The sequence below is a fragment of the Arachis hypogaea genome, chromosome 12, assembly GCF_003086295.3.
Source record: "Arachis hypogaea cultivar Tifrunner chromosome 12, arahy.Tifrunner.gnm2.J5K5, whole genome shotgun sequence".
Lineage (NCBI taxonomy): Eukaryota > Viridiplantae > Streptophyta > Magnoliopsida > Fabales > Fabaceae > Arachis > Arachis hypogaea.
Genome location: NC_092047.1, coordinates 46,470,644 through 46,486,619, shown reverse-complemented (window position 1 = coordinate 46,486,619; position 15,976 = coordinate 46,470,644). Strand labels below are relative to the sequence as shown.

General features: G+C 38.9%; 1 non-coding gene across 1 annotated transcript; it reads right to left on the bottom strand.

Annotated features, from left to right (window-relative positions):
- Nucleotides 1-6,574: 6,574 nt before the first annotated feature.
- On the bottom strand, nucleotides 6,575-6,682 carry LOC112731322 (small nucleolar RNA R71). Its single transcript, XR_003167105.1, has one exon. It is a non-coding gene; the product is annotated as a small nucleolar RNA R71 (small nucleolar RNA).
- Nucleotides 6,683-15,976: the final 9,294 nt, after the last annotated feature.

The window sequence follows — 15,976 nt, the reverse complement described above, 5'->3', positions numbered from 1 at the left end:
TTTAAGAAAGGTGAGAGATTCATGGAATCATTCATAGCTTTAAGACATAGACTCTAAACTTTATTGATCATGTAATAAAAATAAGACATAAAATAAACATAAAAGTAGACAAATAATAAAAGAAAGGAAATTAAAGACATAAAAATAAATTACTCTAATACCAATGCTCATGTAATTCTTAAAATAGGTTTTTAATAATAAAAGTTATCACAGAGTTATGACTCAACAACCTTTATTTTGAGAGGTAAGTGCTCCTTCAATCTATGGGACGTCTGGCTCTTCAAGGGACAGCTTTTGGCGCTTTAGCTCCTGTATCTCGTGCCCCTTGTTTCTCTTGTTCTATGAGCAGTTTGCAGAGTATGATGTTTTGATTCTGCTGCTCTTCTTTGAGTTGATTCATAGCTTCTTGCAGCTTGGTGACAGATGCTTCTAAGCGAGTCCAATAGTCAAATTGAGGAATTTCTGGTAGGAGATCATGCGCCCCCCTTTTGGTGAGGTTATCTTGAATTTGAGGTCCATCCATCACTTTTTTGGTGATTGGGTGTTCAACTAGGATATATTCATCGACACCCATCTGTACCCCAGCATCTTTACATAACAGACTAATCAAGCTTGGGTAGGCCAATTTGGCTTCAGTGGATTCCTTGTTTGCAAACATGTAAATTTTAACAGGGATCAGCTGATGAATCTCTACCTCCTTCCCCAGCATAATACAGTGAATCATCACTGCCCTCTTGACAGTGACTTTAGATTGGTTGCTGGTTGAGAGTATAGAACGCCTAATGAAATCCAGCCAACCTCTAGCAACTGGTTAGAGACACCTTTTGAATTGGTAATTCACTTGGTTCCAGGGAGGCACATGTCCTCTAGAACTTGATCTAGCCTTTTATCCTTGGCCATTTTCCTGTTAAAGGACTCTGGATCATCTTGTAGTTGAGGAAGTTTGAGAACTTCTCTCACTTTGTCAAAGTGGAAGTACATAATCTTCCCTCTGACCATAGTCCAAAAGGAGTAGAAAGCAGTTCCCTCTAATCTTTGCTTCTCTGTCATCCACAGATTCGCATAGAATTCATGGACCATGTTTCTTCCAATATGTATCTCATGATTAGCCAGGACTTCCCAGCCCCTGTTTTGAATCTGCTCTTGGATCTCTGGATATTCATCTTCTTTTAGATTGAATTTAACTTCTGGGATCACTGATCTTTTACACACAATTTTGAAGTAATGGTCTGCATGTTCTCTGGTGCAAAAATTCTCATGCATCCAAGGTAGTTTTGGATTACTTTCTTTCTTGCCTCTTGAAGCGGTTTGTCTTCCTTTGGGAGCCATGAGATTCGTTTATTTTATCTCAGGGATCACGGAAATCACACCAAACTTAGAGAGTTGCTTGTCCTCAAGCAAAAAGAAAAAGAAGATGAATAGATGGAGAGAAGGATTCGAATTTAAAGGGGATGGCCGAATGTAGATTTAAAAGGGATAGAGGGAATGGGTTTGAATTTTTAGAAAAAGATATGATTGAAAGATATGATTGGTAAAAGATAAAAATGATATGAAAAAGATAGGATTTGTTTTAAAAATTTAAAAGATATGAAAAAGATATGAGGAAGTTAAATCTGAATTTTTGTTTATGCATCTAGGAAATAAAAGATAATATGAATGAATTAAAAAGATTTGAAAAAAAAATTGGAAAGATGAATGAGTTTTGAAAAAGAATTGAAAAGAATTGAAAAAAATAATTAAAAATAATTTATAAGATTATTAATTTTTTGGGAATGGAAATTAAAAAATGAATGTTTGTAATATTTGGATGCAGAAAATTTTGAATTAAAACATGAAAATTCGAAAAAAATTGAATTCGAGATAAAATTACCTCCACCTTGTAGTTCTGGCGTTAAACGCCAATAATGATAGCCATTCTAGCATTTAACGCCCATCTGGTGGCCATTTTGGGCGTTTAACGCCCAGCCAGGTACCCTGGCTGGCGTTAAACGCCAAAAATGCTTCTTTACTGGGCGTTTTTCTGAACGCCCAGAATGCTGCCATTTCTGGCGTTAAACGCCCAGAATGCTGCCCATTCTGGCGTTTAACGCCTAGAATGATACCTTTATTGGCGTTAAACGCCCAAAATGGTAGCCATTCTGGCGTTTAACGCCCAAATTGCCTCTTTACTGGCGTTTTAACGCCAGTGAGCTCTTTTTATCTGTGATTCTTCTGCTTCATGTTCTGAATCTCTATTTTCCTGATTTATTCACTGAAATGTATTGACTAACATGAGCAACAAAATTAAATAGACTCATATAATTGTTATAAACATCTAATTTTTGATAATAGCTGGGTTGCCTCCTAGCAAGCGCTTCTTTACTGTCTTTAGCTGGACATCGCTGAGCTTTTTAATTTAGTCTCAGTTTTGAGCATTCTTGCTCAACATTGCCTTCAAGATAATGTTTGATTCTCTGTCCATTAACCATGAACTTTTTGTCAAAATCAATATCTTGAAGATCTACATAACCATATGGTGACACACTTGTAATCACATATGGTCCCCTCCACCGGGATTTCAATTTCCCAGGGAACAATCTGAGCCTAGAGTTAAACAGCAGGACCTTATGTCCTGGCTCAAAGACTCTAGATGACAGCCTTTTGTCATGCCACCTTTTTTCTTTCTCTTTATAAATGTTAACATTTTCGAAAGCATTGAGTCTGAACTCCTCCAGCTCATTCAACTGGAGTAATCTTTATAATTGTTTTTAGTATGTTTTTAGCATATTTTAGTTAATTTTTATTATGTTTTTATTAGTTTTCATTCAAAAATCATATTTCTGGACTTTACTATGAGTTTGTGTGTTTCTCTGTGATTTCAGGTATTTTCTGGCTGAAATTGAGGGACCTGAGCAAAAATCTGATTCAGAGGCTGGAAAAGGACTGCAGATGCTGTTGGATTCTGACCTCCCTGCACTCGAAGTGGAATTTCTGAAGCTACAGAAGCCCAATTGGCACGTTCTTAATTGCTTTGGAAAGTAGACATCCTGGGCGTTCCAGAAATATATAATAGTCCATACTTTGCCCCGGATTTGATGGCCCAAACCGGCGTTCTAAGTCAGCATAGAAATTCTGGCGTCAAAACGCCAGAACTGGCATAAAAGCTGGAGTTAAACGCCCAAACTGGCACAAAAGCTGGCGTTTAACTCCAAGAATAGTCTCTACATGTGAAAGCTTCAATGCTCAGCCCAAGCACACACCAAGTGGGCTCGGAAGAAGATTTCTGCATTAATTACTTATTTTTGTAAACCCTAGGCTACTAGTTCTCTATAAATAGGACCTTTTGCTATTGTATTTTCAATCTTTGATTAGTCTTATGCTATCTTAGACCTTTATGGGGGCTGGCCATTCAGCCATGCCTGAACCTTCATTACTTTTGTATTTTCAACAGTGAAGTTTCTACACACCATAGATTAAGGTGTGGAGCTCTGCTGTTCCTCATGAATTAATGCAAAGTACTATTGTTTTTTTATTCAACTCAAGCCTATTTCTTCTCTAAGATATACACTCGTTCTTCAACCTGACAAATATGATGATCCGTGACACTCATCATCATTCTCATCTATCAACACGTGCCTGACAACCACCTCCGTTCTACCTTCGATTGAGTGTGTATCTCTTAGCCTCCTGATTCATGACGCATGGTTGCCTCGCCTGACAACCGAGCCTTCCATTCCATGAGATCAGAGTCTTTGTGGTATAGGCTAGAATCAATTGGTAGCATTCTTGAGATCTGGAAAGTCTAAACCTTGTCTGTGGTATTCCGAGTAGGATCTAGGAAGGGATGACTGTGACGAGCTTCAAACTCGCGAGTGTTGGGCGTAGTGACAGATGCAAAAGGATCAATGGATCCTATTCCAACATGATCGAGAACCAACAGCTGATTAGCCGTACGGTGACAGCGCATTTGGACCATTTTCACTGAGAGGACGGGAGGTAGCCACTGACAATGGTGAAACCCAACATAAGCTTGCCATGGAAAGGAGTATGAATGATTGGAAGAAGGCAATAGGAAAGCAGAGATTCAGAAGGAATAAAGCATCTTCATACGCTTATCTGAAATTCTCACCAATGAATTACATAAGTATCTCTATCCTATTTTATGTTTTATTCATCTTTTAATTATCAATTCTCCATAACCATTTGAATCTGCCTGACTGAGATTTACAAGATGACCATAGCTTGCTTCAAGCCAACAATCTCCGTGGGATCGACCCTTACTCACGTAAGGTTTATTACTTGGACGACCCAGTGCACTTGCTGGTTAGTTGTGCGGAGTTGTGACAAAGAGTTGAGATTATAATTATGCGTACTAAGTTGTTGGTGCCATTGATGATCACAATTTCGTGCACCAAGTTTATGGCGCCGTTGCCGGGGATTATTCGTGTTTGGACAACTGACGGTTCATCTTGTTGCTCAGATTAGGTAATTTTATTTTATGTTTAAGCTTTTTGCTTCTTATTTTCAAAAAAATCTCAAAAAAAAAAAAAAAAAATATATATATATATATATATATTTATTCTATGTTCTTCAGAATTTTTAAGATTGAATTCTAGAGTTTCATGATGATCTGTTGAAGTCTGGCTAGCTGTGAAGCCATGTCTAATCTTTTGGACCGAGGTTTCAACCTATCACCACAAGAGCTTGTTGATTTCTATCAATCTTGCTGTTGAATGTAATGATCTGCTAAAGCTTGGCTGGCCATTGGCCATGTCTAGTGTTTTGGACCGAAGCTTTCACTGAAAGCTTGGCTGGCTAGTAAGCCATGTCTAATTCCTGGACTGGAGTTTTAGACTAACATTGCACTATTCCTGGAATTCTCATTAAAAATTTTGAATACCTTATTTTCTCTTTTTCCAATTAATTTTCGAAAAATTACAAAATTTTTTTTTAAAATCACAAAAACCAAAAATAATTTGCGTTTCTTGTTTGAGTCTAGTGTCAATTTTTAAGTTTGGTGTCAATTGCATGTCTTTATTCTTCTTGCATTTTTCGAATATATGAATTTTGTTCTTCATTAATCTTCAAGTTGTTGGCGCCATTGATGATCACAATTTCGTGATCTTCAAGATATTCTTGAAGATTCCCTTGCTCTGATCTTTAAATTCTCTTGTTTTTTGTGTTTAGTTGTTTCTCATATGCATTCTCAATTTGTTAGTGTTTCTAATATGAAAATTTCTAAGTTTGGTGTTTTGCATGCATTGTTTGTTTAATCTTAGTTTTCCATGATTAGTTGAATTTTGATTGTTTCTCATCATTAAAAATTCAAAAAAATTTTCAAAATTGTGTCTTTTCAAGTCAATAATACAGAGAATTGAAGATTCAGAATATTCAGCAGAGGAATTACACAGAAAAAGCTGGGCGTTCAAAACGCCCAGTGAGGAAGGAAAACTGGCATCTAAACGCCAGCCAGGGTACCTGGCTGGGCGTTAAACGCCCAAAAAGTAAGTATTTTGGGCGTTAAACGCCAGAATGGATACCATTCTGGGCGTTTAACGCCAGGATGGCAAATGAGGGAAGATTTTGTTTTTAAATCAAATCTTTTTCAAATTTTCATAATTTTTCAAAATCAAATTTTTTTCAAATCATATCTTTTCAAAATCAATTTCTTTCCATTTTTTCGAAAATCCTTGCTACAATTAATGATTTAATTCAAAATTTTCAAGATGTTACTTGCTTATTAAGAAAGGATCAAATTTTAAATTCTGGAATCATATCTTCTAATTTCTTGTTAGTCAAGTAATCAACTTCATTTTAAAACTTTCTTTTTTAATTTGATTTTCAACCATATCTTCTCAATCACATCTTTTTCAAAATAATTTTCAATCATATCTTTTTTGATTTCTAATTTCAAAATCTTTTTCAAAATCAATTAACTATTACCTCAATTTCAATTTTCGAAAATCATCAACCATTTTTTTTTAATTATTTCAAAATCTTTTTAATTTGTTTTCGAAAATTCTTCCTCTCTTCCTCCTCCTTCTATTCTTCTTTTCCTCTGACACCTCAAGGAATCTCTATACTGTGACATAGAGGATTCCATACTTTCTTCTCCTCTCTTTCATATGAGCAGGAGCAAGGACAACTCTCTGGAGAGGACCTAATAGAAATTTTCAAACAAGAAGAAGCCATGGCAGCCAAAAACAACAACAATGCTTACAATGCAAGGAAGGTGCTTGGTGACTTTACTGCACCTACTCCCGACTTCTATGGGAGAAGCATCTCTATCCCTGCCATTGGAGCAAACAACTTTGAGCTTAAGCCTCAATTAGTTTCTCTAATGCAACAGAATTGCAAGTTTCATGGACTTCTATAAGAAGATCCTCATCAGTTCTTAGCTGAATTCTTGCAAATCTGTGATACTGTTAAGACCAATGGGGTTGACCCTGAGGTCTACAGACTTATGCTCTTCCCTTTTGCTATAAGAGACAGAGCTAGGATATGGTTGGACTCACAACCTAAAGAAAGCCTGAACTCTTGGGAAAAGCTATTCAATGCCTTCTTGGCAAAGTTCTTTCCACCTCAAAAATTGAGTAAGCTTAGAGTGGAAGTCCAAACCTTCAGACAGAAGGAAGGTGAATCCCTCTATGAAGCTTGGGAAAGATACAAGCAATTGATCAGAAGGTGTCCTTCTGACATGCTTTCGGAATGGAGCATCATAGGTATCTTCTATGATGGTCTGTCTGAACTGTCCAAGATGTCATTGGACAGCTCTACTGGAGGATCTCTTCATCTGAAGAAGACGCCTGTAGAAGCTCAGAAACTCATTGAGATGGTTCTAAATAACCAATTCATGTACACTTCTAAAAGGAACCCTGTGAATAATGGGACAAATCAGAAGAAAGGAGTTTTTGAAATTGATACTCTGAATGACATATTGGCTCAGAACAAAATATTGACTCAGAAAGTCAATATGATTTCTCAGAGTCTGTCTGGCATGCAAGCAGCAATAGGCAGTACCAAAGAAGCTTCATCTGAAGAAGAAGCTTATGATCCTGAGAATCCAGCAATGGAAGAAGTGAATTACATGGGAGAACCCTATGGAAACACCTATAATCCTTCATGGAGAAATCATCCAAATCTCTCATGGAAGGACCAACAGAGGCCTCAACAAGGCTTCAACAACAGTAATGGTGGAAGAAATAGGTTTAGCAATAGCAAACCTTTTCCATCATCTTCTCAGCAACAGACAGAGAAATCTTAGCAGAACCACTCTGACTTAGTAACCATAGTCTCTGATCTAATTAAAACCACTCAAAGTTTCATGACTAAAACAAGGTCTTCCATTAGAAATTTGGAGGCACAAGTGGGTCAGCTGACTAAGAAAATTACTAAACTCCCTCCTAGTACTTTCCCAAACAATACAGAAGAAAATCCAAAAAGCGAGTGCAAGGCCATCACCATAACCCACACGGCCGAACTTGGAGAGGAGGAAGAGGCGGTGATTTCCACTGAGTAAGACCTCAAAGGATGTCCACTGGCCTCCAAAGAGTTCCCTAATGAGGAACCATGGGAATCTGAGGCTCATACAGAGACCATAGAGATTCCATTGAATTTACTTCTGCCATTCATGAGTTCTGATGAGTATTCTTCCTCTGAAGAGGATGAAGATATTACTGAAGAGCAAGTTGTTAAGTACGTTGGAGCAATCATGAAACTAAATGCCAAGTTATTTGGTGATGAGACTTGGGAGAATGAACCCCCTTGCTCACCAAAAAATTGGATGACTTGACTAGGCAGAGATTACCTCAGAAGAGACAGGATCCTGGAAAGTTCTCAATAACTTGTACCATAGGCACCATGACCTTTGAAAAGGCTCTGTGTGACCTAGGGTGCCTCTTTCTGTAATGGAGAAGCTAGGAATCCTTGAGGTACAAGCTGCAAGAATCTCTCTAGAGATGGCAGACAATTCAAGGAAACAGGCTTATAGACTTGCAGAGGATGTATTGGCAAAGGTTGAAGGCCACTACATCCCTGCTGATTTCATAATCCTAGACACTGGAAAGTGTATGGATGAATCCATCATCCTTGGCAGACGCTTCCTAGCCACAGCAAAAGCTGTGATTGATGTTGACAGAGGAGAATTGGTCCTTCAAGTGAATGAGGACTCCCTTGTGTTTAAAGCTCAAGGATCTCCCTCTGTAACCATGGAGAGGAAGCATGAAAAGCTTCTCTCAATGCAGAGTCAAATAGAGCGCCCACATTCAAACTCTAAGTTTGGTGTTGGGAGGCCATCATCATGCTCTGAGTATCTGTAAGGCTCCATGAGAGCCCACTGTCAAGCTATTGACATTAAAGAAGCGCTTGTTGGGAGGCAACCCAATTTTATTTAATCATATCTATTTATTTTCTATTATTATTTTATATTTTCTGTAGGTTGATGATCATGTGAAGTCACAAAAACAACTGAAAAAGCAAAAACAGAATGAAAAATAATACTAAAAATAGCACACCCTGGAGGAGAAGCCTACTGGCGTTTAAACGCCAGTAAGGGTAGCAGAATGGGCGTTAAATGCCCAGTCTGTCACCATTCTGGGCGTTTAACACCAGAAAGGGGCACAGAACTGCCGTTTAACACCAGAAAGGGGCACAGAACTGCCGTTTAACCCCAGAAATGGGCACAGACCTGGCATTTAATCGCCAGCATTGGCAATCAAGGGGGCATTTACATGTCACATGGTGCAGGGATGAGAAATCCTTGACACCTCAGGATCTGTGGATCCCACAGGATCCCCACGTACTTCATCTCTCTCTCTCTCCTCTTCACACCTTCCCATAACACCCTTCCCCAAATGCCCTTCACGAATCACCTCAATACCTCTTCCCCAAATACCCCTCACCTATCAAATCCTACCCTCTTCTCCATAATCTCTTCACCAATCCACATCCATCCATCATAAAACCCCACCTGCCTCACCATTCAAATTCAAACCACTTTTCCTCCCAAACCCACCCATACATGGCCGAACCCTAACCATCTCTCCACTCCTATATAAACCCATATTCACTGCTTAATTTCACACTTCACAAACACTACTCACCCCCCTTGGCCGAACCACTGAACCCCCTCCATCTCCTCTATTTCCTCTTCTTCTACTCTTTTCTTTCTTTTTTTGCTCGAGGACGAGCAAACCTTCTAAGTTTGGTGTGGTAAAATCGTTGCTTTTTATTTTTCCATAACCATTTATGGCACCAAAAAGCCGGAGAAACCTCTAGAAAGAAGAAAGGGAAGGCAAAAGCTTCCACCTCCGAGTCATGGGAGATGGAGAGATTCATCTCAAGGGTGCATCAAGACCACTTCTATGAAGTTGTGGCCAAGAAGAAGGTGATCCCCGAGGTCCCTTTCAAGCTCAAAAAGGGTGAATATCCGGAGATCTAACATGAGATTCGAAGAAGAGGTTGGGAAATTCTCACCAACCCCATTTAACAAGTCGGGATCTTAATGGTTTCAGAGTTCTATACCAATGCGTGGATAACCAAGAACCATGATCAAAGTGTGAACCCGGACCCTAAGAATTGGCTTACAATGGTTCGGGGAAAATGCTTAGATTTCAGTCCGGAAAATGTAAGGTTGGCATTCAATTCGCCCATGATGCAAGGAGATGCACGCCCCTACACTAGAAGGGTCAACTTTGATCAAAGCTTGGACCAAGTCCTCATAGACATTTGTGAAGAGGGCGCTCAATGGAAGAGAGATTCAAGAGGGAAGCCGGTTTAACTAAGAAGGCATGACCTCAAGCCCGTGGCTAGGGGATGGTTGGAGTTCTTCCAACGCTCAATCATTCCTACTAGCAACCAGTCTAAAGTTACTATAGACCGGGATATCATGATCCAAAGCATCATGATTGGAGAGGAAGTAGAAGTTCATGAGGTTATATCCCTAGAGCTCTACAAGGTGGCAGACAAGTCCTCTACTATGGCAAGGTTAGCCTTCCCTCATCTCATTTGTCACCTCTGCAATTCAGCTGGAATTGACATAGAGGAAGACATCCTTATTGATGAGGACAAGTGATGTTGGCGGAAATTGGCGAGTTAAGAATGATTATAAAATATGTGTTGCAAGTATAGTTCTCAACCAACCAGAAATCCGCTTATCAATTTAGAAGGGTGTCACAGAAATTAAAATTAAACTACTGGGAGTATGAATCCCAGGTCGTCTCCCAACGAGTTGCAGAAAAGTGTGCTATTCTATTAATCATATTTTTTCAAAAAGGGTTGAGTTGAATGGTAGAAAATTAAATTAGAGAATTTATATAAATTTAAATAAAAGCCTTGACTGGGAGTTGATTAGCTGGAAGCCCTATTCTTGTTGGAGTACTCTCAAGATTAATTGACAATTGAGGGTTATTATGTTTAGTTGTCCCTTACTAAGTAAGGGAAAGTCAAACAAGCTGGAATACTGTTTCTATTCACAAGTTCCAATCCGCTCTTGGGAGGATTGGTGTTAGTGACTAGCTAGGGAGCAAACCAACAATAAACCCAATTACAATCTTTCTCTTGAGCATTCCAACTCAAGGGTTCCTTTCAATCAACTCCCCATCAAGTTAGGGAACTACTCACTCATTGTAAATGTAAGATTCATAACATAAGGAAGGGAATTAAAGAAAGACATGATAAATAATGATCAAAAGATTAATTAAAAATAAAAGTAATTCTTGTATTAATAAATGCTAAAATAATCCAATAGTAAAATTAAGTAAATTAAGGAACATGGAAGAGTAAGAGACAAGTAAAGAGAACAAACTAGGATGTCGAAGTCTTGATGAGGCAATAACTCTTCTCAATATCCCAATTCAAAAACAATGAACATAACAAATCCTAAAAACTATGAATGTGTAGAGAGAAAACCTAGAGAAGAGGAAAACTAGATCTAAAAACTTAAAACTATGCGGAATGAATGTTGTTGTTGGTTTCTGCATGTTCTCTAGCTCTAGTCTGCTTTTCTGGGCTGAAAACTGGGTCAAAATAAGGCCCGAAATCGCCCCAGCGATTCTGCAGATTATGCAGATCGCGCATGTCACGCGGACGCGTCATTCAGGCAGACGCGTCATTCGGCATTTCGCTTTGCCATGCAGACGCATCGTCCACGCCTCCACGTCGCTTGTGCTATTCCATGCCGCGCGGTCACGTCATCCATGCGGCCGCGTCACTGCAATTTCCTCTCTTTCGCGCGGTCGCGTCATCCAATTCCTTGTGTTCCTTCCTTTTTTGCAAGCTTTCTCTCCGATCTCCAACTCATTCATGCCCTATAAAGCCTGAAACACTTAACACACAGATCACGGTATCGAATGGAATAAAGGAGAAATAAAATACATAATTAAAAGTCTCTAGGAAGCAAGTTTTCAATCATGCAATAACTTTAGGAAGGAATTATAAATGCATGCTTATTTAATGAATAAGTGGGTAAAGATCATGATAAAACCACATAATTAAACACAATATAAACCATAAAATAGTGGTTTATCAACCTCCCCACACTTAAACATTAGCATGTCCTCATGCTTAGTTGAAGGAGATAAAATGAATGAATAAGAACATGTGAAACCCATGCAATGCAATGCAGCCTATATATGCGAATGCAACTATATGATTCTTGTCCACTTGATCTAAAGTAAATAAGCTTTTCAAAACAATTACAAATCAAATTCCACTAACTCAATTCTTGTATAGTAAGAACAGATAAAAATGCAAGAAGATAGCTCATGAAAGCAGGGAACATAGAAATTCAAGCATGGAACCCTCACTGATGGTGTATGTACACTCTAGTCTCTCTAGTGTATAGGGTCATCACTCTATCCTTCTCTAATCATGCTCTCTAATTTTTGTTCTTCTCCTAACCAATCAACAACATTTAATATACCAATGCAAACATCATGAGGTCTTTTCAAGGTTGTAATAGGGCCAAGGTAAAGGTAAGGATGCATATATGGCTAAGTAAGCTTATAAATTGAATCTTTAATTAACCCAAGCTTTAACATAACCTATATATATATTCTATATGACTTTTAAAATTCATACCTAGCTACCCAGAAATTTCCTTTCACATTCCATACTCATGTTTCAACCTTTTATTTTGATTTTATCATACATGCATTGATCTTTGAATGCTTGACTTAGCATTGGGATAATTTTGTCCCCTTGTTTTTTTGTTAAATGTTTTTGGATTTTTTTATTTTTTTATTTTTTTATTTTTTTATTCAACATAAACATAAACGTAAATATAGCTTATCAATGCACATAGATTTTTAATTCTTACAGTTTCTCATGAGTAGGTATCCAAATTCCCAGTATATTATCATGACCCATTCCCTTATCATCTTTTGCTTCCACAATTTTCCATACTTAAATAATACACATAATTCTAACTTAAGCTAACCAAAGATTCAATTTGGGATATATAATTGTTTTTCCGCTTAAGGCTAGTAATGTGGTAAAATATAGAACAAATGGGATTTAAAGGCTCAAAGTGGCTAACAAAGGTAATTGAAAGGGTAGGCTTAATTTGGATAAGTAAACTAAACATATAATGGCCTCAATCATGTGCAAACATATAAATATAATAAATATTGGACATATAGGATGAAACAAAATATAGATTACAATCATAGAGAAGTAAACACACAAGAATAAAATAATTATGGTTAAATAATGTAACCATTCATAAAGGCTCAAATCTCACAGGTTATGTGTTCTTTAGCTCAAAAATCATGTTCCAAATACAACTTCAAGCAAATTTAACATAAAAGTTTTAATTAAAATTAGTGAAATTTTGTTCCAAAGATAGGGTTTTAGAAGAAACTTATTGTCTTTTCAATCAAGCAGAACATGCATGCAACTAATCTATTACTATGCAATTTATCATATTCTATAAAAGGAAAATCTAACTAAATATCCTAATTTATTGGTGCTAGGGAAGAGAAATTACCTTCGGAAGTCAGGTACTGACCGACCTCCCCACACTTAAGGTTTTGTACCGTCCTCGGTGCCATCTGTCAGGAATAGGGGTGGGCTGGTAGTAGTATCTCCACAGTCGGGACCATCATGGCTCCCTATGCTTGTAAAGGAAGTGGAGTCTGGGGTGTCTAAGTCCTTGAATTTTCCCATAATCAGCTCCTTGAGGTATGTGAAACGGCGCTTGTTACGGCGCTCTCTCATCTTAGCTTTCTGTTCTTGCCGATCTAATCTGGCAAGTATCTGCTGGAGCAGTTGGTCAGTAGTGGGTGCTTGTGGTATTGAAGAAGGAATATCTTCAACTAGTTCAGTGGGCTGGCTAATAGTGGCTGTTGGAAGTCTAAGGTACTTCCCGTTGGGGACAAACTGATTATCCCGTGGAAGCATGGCTTTGGTGTCCCCAGCTCTGTAGGAGACTCCGGCTGCTAAGACAAGATCTGAGACCAAGGCGGGAAAAGGTAAGTTGCCCGCGATTTGTACGTGTCCCATGGCATTCCGGATATGTCTTGGTAGATTCAGAGGTTGGTTTGTAAGGATGCACCATAGTAGAACGGCCATGTCCGCAGTGAATGAGGACTCGTGAGTGCTCAGAAAGACGTAATGGGACATGATCTGTGCCCATACGCGAGCCTCCAAGGTAAGTGCTGAAGCCGAAATTCCCTTAGGGCGGGTACGATGGTATCCGTAGATCCATCTGTTGCCAGGTAGTGCGATAACTCTGAGAACGGCATCCCAGTTAAATTGGTACATCTGGTGCTTGAGTGCGGCTTCTTGAAAGGCGTCCAAACCTTCTGGAATAGGGGGAAGACCGAGAGCTCTTTGAATGGCCTCTTCTGTAATGGGGACTTGCCTCTGACGGACAAAGACAGACTGCAGGTTTGGCAGGTGGAAGCTGGAGTAGAATCGACTACCCAAGAAAGATTGACCTGCCTTGGCTGTCTCTGTGGGAAATCCCATTGTCTTCGTTCAATTTGTGGCTCAACAAAAGTATCAATATTGGGCGGAAGGAGAAGAAGGTATTCGTTGTTGTAACTCCTTTCAGCCAGGATGGGGAACATTTGCTCACAGTAGCGATTGGGAAATCGCGCAGTGTCCTTTGCTGGGAAGGCTTTTTCTTTATCATCAACTTTTATGATCCTCTTAATCTTCTTTGTTGAGGGCCTTACTGTAGTTGAAGAGGGTTCTGCCACTAATGCTCTTTTTGTACCTCTCCTTGCTGTTGATTTGGGAATGGCTTTCTCTTTTCCTTTCTTGGTGGCCATCCTGAAAAAGGGAAGAGAAAGTAAATTAAATTCAAAGAGATAGAGCAAGGAAGAGAACGGAAAAGGATGGTTATAAATACACATTAAAAGGTAAATGATGTTAACACACGCTCATGAGTACATGTGAAAACTCATTAATGGAAAATAGCTAGTGCATATGATGACAAGTGAATGCAAGGTGTTTATTGGCATGCCGGCAAAGGGCATGAGTAGCATAGATCAAGCATCACTCGTAACAAACCATCACGTTTGTATTGACAATTAATTTTAATTAATACAATAGTAAAGGGAATTTGTGAAAAGCAAGCATTGAATATTAGAGTAGAAAAATGTAGAGAAGTTCATAATGCCATATGGGCTTTTTCACAAATGCATAGCATGCATGTAGAAGGAGCTCTTGAAAATAAGAATTTGAACATGCAAGTGATCCCTTAAAAAGTAATATATAATTGTCAAACAAATTTAGAACAATCCACAAGCATATAATGAGAAATAATAACTCAAATAAATTTCTAACACCAAGTAAAAAAAAAAGAAAAAAGAAAGAAAAAGTAAATATGAATAATGAAAGTAAAAAGAAAACAAAAGAAGATAATATATAAAAATGAGAAGAAAAATAGAAAAGTAAGGAGAGGGGAAGAAAAGAAAACCTTGTTAATGGAGGTGAGAGAGAGAGTAGAAAGTGTAAAAAGTGAGAGAGAAGGAAGAAGGAAGAAGGGAGAATTAAGGAGGGAAAAAAGAAAAATAGGATTTGGGGAAGAGAAAGATAAGATAATTGGCAAATTAGGAAAACTGTGTGGTGCAAGCGACGCGGTCGCGTGAGGCACGCGGTCGCGCGACTTGTGTTGAAACTGATTGACGCGATCGCGTCGGTCACGCGGTCGCGTGACCCGTTTTAGGCTAATGGCGCGAGGGTAGCCTCGCACTCGCACAACTCTCTGTTCAAAATCATATTAGTGCCAAATTTTGGGTGACACGATCGCGTGGGGCATGCGATCGCGTGAGTGGGCTTTTAGAAGGATATGACACGGACGCGTGAGGCACGCGATCGCGTGAGAAGGATTATGCGTTCAACACCAATCCAGCACCACTCTCGCACAACTTTCGGTCGTGCACCACTTTGACGTCGAAATCTCGGTCACGCAGCCGCGTGGGTCACGCGGTCGCGTAGGAGGCCATTATTCCCATATGACGCGGTCGCGTGGGACAATTTGTGCCATTGGCACACCTCCAACCTTGCTCCTGCATAACTCTATGTTCAAATTATTGTTGTCTTCCATCTCCTTGCGACGCGGACGTGTCAATGAAGCGGTCTCATCGCGTGATTTTCTTTATTTTTTATTTTATTTAATTAAAAATAAAAGTATGGAAATGCAGATGCACGAAATGTACTAATGAAGAGAAGAGTTATTGAATAAGAAAATTAAAAATAAGGAAAAGAACGATCATACCATGGTGGGTTGTCTCCCACCTAGCACTTTGCTTTAACGTCCGTAAGTTGGACGCTCCACTAGCTCAGTCTTCGGCTATGTGGGGATCTTCCAAGAGGAAGATCTCAAGCTCCTTGTTTTTCTTCAGCTTCTCGCCATGGTACAGCTTTAAACGATGTCCATTAACTTTGATAAGTTCAGAGCTTGAAGGATGGCTTAGGTGATAAACTCCGTACGGTTCGGCCTTCTCTACTCTGTATGGACCTTCCCATCTTGATCTCAACTTGCCTGGCA